The sequence below is a fragment of the Theobroma umbraticum genome, unplaced genomic scaffold (genome assembly GCF_002168275.2).
Source record: "Theobroma umbraticum cultivar Fairchild unplaced genomic scaffold, ASM216827v3 scaffold_106.0, whole genome shotgun sequence".
In the NCBI taxonomy this organism is placed as follows: domain Eukaryota; kingdom Viridiplantae; phylum Streptophyta; class Magnoliopsida; order Malvales; family Malvaceae; genus Theobroma; species Theobroma umbraticum.
The window spans coordinates 1,783,620-1,793,395 of NW_018397276.1; positions in this window are offsets into that span (position 1 = coordinate 1,783,620).

Here is a 9,776-nt window from a genome sequence, read left to right on the forward strand (position 1 = left end):
ATAGTTGGGTTTTTTCTTCATCAAGAATATAATCTACTTCATAGAAAAAATCTAATTTGGAGATAGTTTTTTGGCAGGAGATGGATTTAAAGAATTTGTAGCATTATTAATAATAGTAGATTTTTCAATAAAAGAAGTCATGGAATAGAGATCTTTCTTACGTATTATTAAAGGAAATATCCACCAGTTCAAGGAGACTGGGCTTTGATACCACAATTGACTTGTCAAATAGTAATTTTGAATGGTATAGAGGCAAATGAATTATTTATGATAAAAGGTATGTTTTGGCCATACACAGATCATCTGGCCTTAAAAATGGCATTGGCCTTTTATTTATCAATAGAACTCAGATGACTATAAACAATTCATCTTCATTGCTCAACCCTGTTAATTTTGGTTTACTATCATCTTTGAGAACAAAATTATTTCTAATGCACAGGGTCCGTTAAACATGGCAAGTGTAAAGCATACTTAAGGATCTGAGGTTATGAGAGAACTATGAATACTTCTTTGTAATAACCCTTGAAAAAGGGAGAGTGGAATTAGAGACTCATGTTTAGAAGAAACACATAACTTTTTATTTTTGAAGGAGTTCTGCTCCATGTTACAAGAGGTCTTTTGCTTTTATAAGCAAATGAGCTAAACACAACAAAACTTACATCGTAGAAGGATAAGCATCGCATAGAGTAAAAAGATAAATATCCCTATCTTACATTTTGAAAAAGATAAAGACAAAGACAAGACAATAATTATACATAGGCTGTCATGTTGTTTTATAGTGGCTTATTAATCATAATCTGTCTCTAGGTCAAAGATAAGTTTGAGTTCCACTATCCTTTGTTTTTTCCTTTCTCTGCAAAATACATGTGTAGGGAAAAGTCTTCTGGGTCCATGTCACAATGTCCTTTGCTTGTTTCACAAGATAGCTTTGAAGGGTGTGCAGTCTTGTCTTTAGATGACAATGGCTTAGAAGGGTGTGCAATCTTATCTTTAGATAACTTTATGTAAAGCTGTACAATCTTATCTTCATTGATTTCTCTATAATCCTATGGGTCTTGAGACCACTCACGAAGGTCTAGGATTCTTTCATTGTATTCTTTTAATGCTACTTTAATTTGATCATGATAAGATCCAAGTGTCTTTAGGGAAATAATCCCATGACATTTCTATTTTTGATAAAGGCCAAATATGATCTAGGATGATCCTATTTTGTTGGCAGATACGTCTCTAAAACTCCTTGTAGTCAAGTTCTCTGATGTTGTACAATCTAAATGTCCATGTCGAGGGAATGGTACCAAGCTGAGTGGCCTTTCCATGCGTGAGAAAATATTGCGGCTTATAAAAGATAAAAATGCCCATTTGTTTTTCTTTCATGCTTCTGATATAGCTTATTCCTTTTTTCCTTTCTTAAGGGTTATTACAAGAAAGTATCTACAATTCTCTCGAAAAATCAAATCTTTGAGTATGCTTTGCACTTACCATGTTTAATGGATCCTATGCATCAGAAAGAATTCTATTCTCAAAGATGATAGTAAACCTAAATTGATAGGGTTAAGCAGTGAAGATGAATTGTTTAGAGTCATCTGAGTTATAGTGATAAATGAAAAGCCAGTACCACTTTTGAAGCCAAAAGGGCAGTGTATGGCCAGTGCATACCTATTATTAGGAACAATTCAATTGCCCATATGCTATTCAAAATTACAATTCGACTAGTTAGTTGTGGTATCAGAGCCTAGTCTCCTAGAGCTAATAGATATTTCCTTTAATAATACTTGAGAAAGATCTCTATGCTATGACTTCTTTTGCTGAAAAATCTACTATTATTAATAATGCTACAATTTCTCTAGATCCATCTCTTGCCAAAAAAACTATCTTCAAGTTAGATTTTTTATATGAAGTAGATTATGTTCCTGAAGAAGAAAAAACCCAACCATCACAATTACCTCTTGCTAATCCTTATTCTGCTTATGCAAAGTCATTCTTTTCACCTATCAAATCCATAAAAGCTAGCATTCCCCAAAAACTACTAAAGAATACATTCAATCTACTAGGTTTGGGAAACATTTCATTTAAGGAGACCAAATAGAGCAGTTTGTCACACTTCAAATACCTTTTGAGTTTTCCCAACAATGGATCTAGCATGGATACTCCCATATCTATTTTGAAGTAGTCAGATTAGCCTTGAATTATCATGGACATGAAGAATAACCAATTGTTGCACAAATGGCTTTATTTGATACAAGGTACATCAAATACAAACATGCATGTATTGGTACTATTGAAGCTACTCTAAATATAGGAACAGTAATAGTTACACTGTTTTCAAATTTCACTATGGCCTTATGTGATGCCAACCTACTTTTAGCCTTAAAAGTTCAAATCCAAATTGTAGGGACTCCATAAGTGCCTTTAGCCATCATAGCTACTCTCCACTACCAAATGGTTTACAAGGTCTAAGACCATGCATTTAATCTTTCCAAACTCCAAACTAATTCAAATGATGCATTAGCTTTAACCATAAACACAACACAAGCCCCCTCTTTCTCATTTATTCTCAAAAGAATTCCAAAATATGATTTGGCCAAACTTCTTCCTGAAAAATGGATGACAAATTATGAAAGACTACAAGAAGCCACAACTTCCATTCAGTCCACAGAGACCCATTTCACCAAAAGAGCAGACAGAACAGTTGAAGTCAAATTTGACCATTTCCACTTGCAAGAACCATTAGTACCACTATTTTTTTCCATCATGTCCATGATCAAACTGTCAGAATATGAACCACACTCAAAACAGAAGCTCATCCAAAGTTTTAAACATAAAAAGAGACCTATCTTTCACTTTACAGACCCACTCAGTGAACATTGTCCATGGGATATTAATTGTTATTGTGAAGGATGCCAAGAAGATAGCCTAAAAGCATATTACAAACCAGAAAGTGAATCCAGGAGAAAGTTAAATAAGAAGTCAAGATGTTCAGATCAAGAAATGTATAAAAGATTTCAAGACGGAGATCCCTCAATTGGACCTTCGGGACAAGATAAACAAATACCAGTATTTGGTCAAATACTCTCCCCAGAATGTACAAAACTGTCACCATCAGAACCGACTCCTCAAAAGCACTCACCTCAAAATTCTCAAAAGCCTATCTTACCCTGCTGCAAGAAAATCCAAAAATGCGTACAAAAGCAAAACTATGCCCCATAAGTCTAGACCCCTCAATTGACTATTCAAGTCTGTATGTTCCAACCCTTAAATTCTTTTTATGACCAAGATTTTTCTCCTTTTGAGGAATTCACAGAAAAAGAATTTAGGCATACACCTAAGATCCCAACTCCACTTCAAACAAATGTAATGGGGAGATCAACCAAAATCAATGTAACAAAAGCAACATTAAATTGGCAGACTATAAATTCAATTGGTCAAAACTCTCTCTTGAAAGGAATCAACCAAAAAGGTGAGCATTATCCAAAACAAAATGTAAAAAATTAAAGACAAAGTTGATGAGAATACTAGAGCTACCAATGAAATGATCAAACTTCTCCAAAATGAGCTCAAACAAGTCTCTACAAAAATCTTAGAATAAGATGTTCCATTCCAGATTTACAAGTAACAAAAAGAGATGGAAATACAGAAGCTTAAGTCCCATATAAAGCTTTTCCAGGAAACCAAAAGAATTAAAGCTTTTCCAAGAAACCAGAAGAATTCTATCATCAAACTGAAATGATCCATTCAGATTAACCACTCGAACTCTATCACCACCAAATGAACCACCAACAACAAGGATTGATTTTTCAACTTCTTCAACATAAGTCATTCTTTTTTACCCTTACAAAAGACTCAAAAAGCAAAAAGAAGAAAAAAAAAGGAAAAAAATCAAGAGCCATTTCTTATCCAGAAAACATATTTGAGAAAGCCTAAGGGAAAAGACCAAAGCCGGAAGAGGACCTGACTCCACAATCAAGGCAAAAATCAGAGATTGTCATTAAAAAACAAGATGAGTCAAGAACAATGATGATAAAGACTAATAACTCTCTCATCTCTTTTATCAAAGAATACATTAAAAATGCTATTCCAAAAATTTCTTCCACTAAGCTAATCCCAGAAGAAGACCAGACTCTATCTCTAGCAACATCTTCTACCATTTCGGAGTATTCTTTAGATGAAAGTTTAGATTGACTTTCTCACAAACACGAGGAAGGGAAAATCCTCCTACCTTAAAATCAACAACAGTTCATGGCAACTAACTCAGGTATAAAAGTTAAAGAAATTGATATAGATGAAGATCCTCCATACATTCATATTCGTAGAGAATCTATAGCACCAACTATCTCTAAATTAACATTTACTATTGATGACATTCCACCAACACGATGGGCAGAATGATTCTAAGAATTCCACTTTTGGCTTGAAACCAAAAGGTTATCAAAAGACAGCTATTATATTATTTTAATGGAATTTGTGTCAAGATTTATACGAACATTAACGAATTGGTAAAATTCGAGACTGTAATTGCAAGACGAAAAGAAAAAAGCATTTTAGAAGATACAAAATAACCAGAGCTTATCCCTCATATCACAAATATAAGACCAAGAGGAAATACCTCAAAAAAAGATGTCTAAGCAAAAGAATGAAATCAAGGTGTTTCATTTGCAAACAACAAGGGCATTTTGCTAAACAATGTCCCCCCAATAAGAAAAGAAGTGCAAAGATGTTCCCAGACATCCAACAAAAGACTGAAATCAATTTAAATGAAGAAGATCTAGAGTCAACTTTTTTGGTAAAAGAAGAACCCTAAAACAAAACCCTATTTGCCATCCAAGCTATCACTCTTGACTTAGACATCGAAACTGAAGACTTCTTTATGATACAACCCCAACCTGACTTTCCTTTCCAATTGAAAATTCAAAATCTTCTTGATCCACTAGTACCTTCCACACAAGTTTTCATATACCTATCAAAATACAGTCAGTCAATTCCTGCAATAGCTTTCTTTGACATTAGTGCAACAGAAATAGTAATGAACCTAAAAATATTACCCAAAGAATTCTGGACACCTCATGAAAAGCATTTCAAGACAGCTTTAGACTAGACTTTTACTACTCATCTGATCAATAAGCTAATCATTATCCAGTTTTTTCCTCAATGCTCTATCACAACTCAAGTGCTAGGTTTAGGACTACTTAGGAAAGATATAGTTGTTAGATTTGACATTTAAGATGAATGTCAACATTTGAGAATACTTCCAAATGGGATCAAATACAAATACTCTTTCAAACCCCTTATTCTAATCCTGAAGTTCTATTCCCTCCAACAACTAGGAGAGCAAAGCCAAATGATAGTTGAAACTCTCAGACAAAAAGCATGTGGTAACTCTTATTCAAAATTTCTTTGAAAATGCAACAGCCCTCTTTGGAAGAATCCTGAATTATTTATTAAGCTCCCATTCAAGCTTAATGAAGATATTAATCCCACCAAAGGAAGTCATTTGAGCATGAATCCAGAACACCAAAGCCTAACAGAAGAAGAATGTAAAGAATTATTACTGCAAAGATTGATTGAGCCATTAGATTCTTAATGGGCATGTCAGGCCTTTTATGTTAACAAACGAGCAGAATAAGTAAGAGGCAAACTGAGATTGGCCATCAACTACTAGCCTCTTAATCATTTTTTGCTTGATGACAAATTTTCTCTACCCAATAGGAATTCAATCTTGTCAAACTTGGCTCAAGTAAAGTTTTATTTTTTCAAAATTTGACCTCAAAGCAGGCTTTTGGCTGTTAGGAATTTAGTCTTGAAGATAGGCCAAAAACTAGATTTTGCATACCCAATCACCATTACCATTAGACTGTTCTACCTTTTACACTCAACACAGCACCATCACTATTTTAGAAGGCCATGATCAAGATCTTTCAACCTATTTTGGGCTTGACTTTTATTTACATAGATGATATTCTTCTATTTAGCCCAATAGATGAAAGCCATATACAACTCCTTTAGTAATTTTCAGAACTAATTCTTAAAAACAGAGTTATGCTTTCAGAAAAAAAAGATGCAAATATTCAAGTCTGAGATTGACTTCCTTGGAATGCATATACTCTAAGGAAAATATCACCTAAGTCCCCACATTTCACAAGAACTACTAAAATTCCCAAACCAAAACCTCACAAAGAAACAAGTTCAGCAGTTTCTTGGTATAGTAAATTATCTCAGAGATTTCGTCCCTAAACTTTCAAAATACACTAACCTTCAAAGAAAAATGCTTAAAAAAAATCTTCCAACCTGGGGAGTAGCCCAAACCAAAGCAATTTAGAATCTTAAGCAAAAGTTACAAAACTTAGAACCTTTACAAATTCCTTCTGATGGCAAAAGAATTTTGCAAACTAATGCCAGTGACAAGTATTGGTGAGCGGTTCTCTTAGAAGAAAAGTAAGGTAAAAGGCACATTAGTGCATGCAAAAGTGAAAAATTTTCAACCTCTAAGATATATTATCATTCCACCTTTAAAGAAATCCTTGCAGTCAAAATGATGATCATGAAATTTAAGTTTCATCTTATTGGCCATCACTTCTAGTAGAAATGGATATGTCTTTTTTTCTTGAGATGTTGAAATTCAAACAGAAAATAGTTCCACATCCTCAACTGTTAAGATGGGTAGAATGGTTTTCAAAATATTCTTTTGAAACCAAACTATTGACTGTGTTTGGTATAGATCTTTTAAGAATAATTTTAAGAATTATTGTATATTTGTGTCTAATTATTAGGGCTTAATATTATGCTTTCTATATTTGTGATAACTTCTCATTTTAGGGCTGTTTTAGGGTTAACATGGGTATATATATATATGTAGTCTGCTATAAATGATTTTTTTATGACAGAGAATAAAAACTCTTTTATTTTTCTTCCCAACATGGTATCAGAGCTTTTGCCAATTAAAGAAGCCATATTTTTTATCATTCAACAGTAAAGGAATCTTGTCTGCTACTCTTGATAGCTGCCAAAAGCTTTGCTTGACTGGTGTTTCAAACCGTGGCTGATAGGAAGAAAATAACCACTAAAAATAAAGATGGTTTGATCGGTGAAAATCTCTCATTACAAATCAGTCTTGTAAAGCTAGATGGAACTAGTTATCTTACGTTGTCAAGATCTTGGCTATTATTCATCCAAGCTAGAGGTCTGAAAGGATATGTTTCTGGATATAAACAAAAGCTACATGTCACCAGTCCCACCTACAACCAGTGGGAATATGTAAACCTCAAATTGCCCAAGGTTATCTATTGCTGAATACTGCATCTAAGATTTAGAATACAGCATCTCAAACCTATTCTCAAGTGGGCAATGATGCACAGATTTATGAATTACGGAATAAAGTACATGAGATGAAACAAAGTGAGATGACTATTGCTTAATACTTTGCTGAATTGAGTGGTTTATGGCAGGAACTTGACTATTACCAAGATTTCCAAGCAGCATGTTATGAAGATGCAACCAAATTCCAGAAATTAGTGGAAAAAGAACACATATATGTTTTTCTTGCTAGTTTAAATATGGAATATGATCAAATACAGGTTCAGGTACTTCGTAAGGATCTTTTGCCTTTTTGAAGGCAAACCTATTCATATGTGGAGCAAGAAGAAAGTAAAACAAGTGCCATGATCCACACAGTTTCAATAGACAAGGCATGGTTAATTGCAAATTCCTTTTGTGAGCAGCTGATAGGTTAGTAACCAAGGTCCATCAGACAAGGATCATTTATACTGTGATTATTGTGGGAAGCTAAGGTCTACTAAGGAGATTTGTTGAAAGCTGAATGGTTAACCAACTAAAGGTCATGGAGGTAAACGGATGGCCTCAATAAGACCACAAGCAAACCTATCTGAAGCAGTAAAAATACCTCTAGAGACAACTAATACTAAGAGTCTTTCCCAAAAAGAAGTACAAACCCTAAAGCGTTTTTTGTCTCAGCTTGATTCTCAATCAACCATAACTGCTTCCTCTAATTTTGTCAAAATAGGTATAGCTTTTCTTGTCAATCTTGATACTCATAATGATTCATGGATTATAGATTCTAGAGCAAACAAACATATGACAAGCTCTTCCAATAAATTCTCAACTTATTTTCCATGTTTAGACAATAATAAAGTCCATATAACAGATAGATTTTTGGCATCTATATTTGGAACAGGTTTTGTTAAATGCACTTCCACGATTAATCTATCCTCAGTTCTTCATGTTCCTAGTTTTTCTATTAGCCTTTTATCTGTTAGTTCAATTACAAAAGCACTTGATTGCAAAATTGAATTCTTTCCAACTCATTGTGTTTTTCAGGACTTGAAAATAGGGAGAATGATTGGCTTTGGTAGATTGCAAGATGGCTTGTATCTACTAGAGGAAGGTTATAGTATCTTGATTCCTGGTATAACTTGAGCCCTGTTAAGAGACTCTATGAATGTTAACCAAGAAATAATCCAATGGCATAGATGATTAGGACACCTATCTTTTTCTATTTTAGAAAAATTATATCCTAGTTTGTTTAAACAATGCAAGTTAGATTCATTATTTTGTGACGCTTGTGAATTTGCAAAACACACTAGACATTCTTATCCTTCAACTAATAATAAGAGTTCAATTCCTTTTATGGCTATTCATTTTGATGTATAGGGACCTAGTCGAACAATTTCTTTATCCGGTTATAGATGGTTTGTTGCCTTGATCGATTGGTCTACTAAATTAACTTAGGTTTATTTGATGAAAGCAAAGAATGCTGTTTTTCTTGTTTTCAACTATTTCACAAAATGATTTGTACACAATTTGATGCCAAGGTTAAGATTCTGAGGACCGACAATGGTATAGAATACATGGATGGTGTGTTTAGTGCATATCTAAATTTTGATCGAATATTACACCAAACTAGCTGTGTGGATACTAGTGCACAAAATGGAGTGTCTGAAAAGAAGAACAAGCACCTATTAGAAGTGGCTCGATCACTCATGTTTATTGTGAATGTTCCAAAGGTTTATTAAGGTGATGCAATAGTTTCAACCGTATTCTTTATTAACAGAAAGCCCCTAAAACCACTTAATTTTAAAAGTTCTTTAGAAGGTTTACAAGGTAGTAATTCATATACTATTCCTCCAAAAATTTTTGGATGTGTATGTTTTGTTCACAAGAGGAATGTAGGTAAGTTAGAACCTAAGGCCTTTAAATGTGTATTTGTTGGCTACTCTAGAGCTAAAAAAGGATATAAGTGTTATCATCAACCCTCGAGAAAGTACTTTGTAAGTATGGATGTTACCTTTAAGGAGTTTGAGCCTTATTTTTGTACACCCCAGTCACCTCTTCAGAGGGAAAATAAGAAGGAAGAGGTGGAAGTGATAGCACCTGCCCTTATACAGTTTTCTAATTAAAATCTTAGTGATGGCAAGGAACAACCTAAAATTGGGGGATTAGATAGGCTGGATTTGAAAAACTACACACGACGGGACAAGACAGATAAAGCCATCAAGCATGTTATACCTGGTCAAGCACCATATCTAAGTTCAGTCCCTGAAAATACATGTGATGAGTCTTCTTTACCTTTTGATTACCCTAATTCTAATCCCATTGCTAATGATCTTAATGTTCCTATTTTTATCAAAAAATGAGTCACAACTTGTACTAAACATCCTATTTCTAACTTTGTTTCCTATGATTCTTTGTCTCTTTCCTATAGAGCCTTTGTATTGTCTGTTTCCTCTATTTCTATTCCACATGGTTGGCAAGAAGCATATCATGAT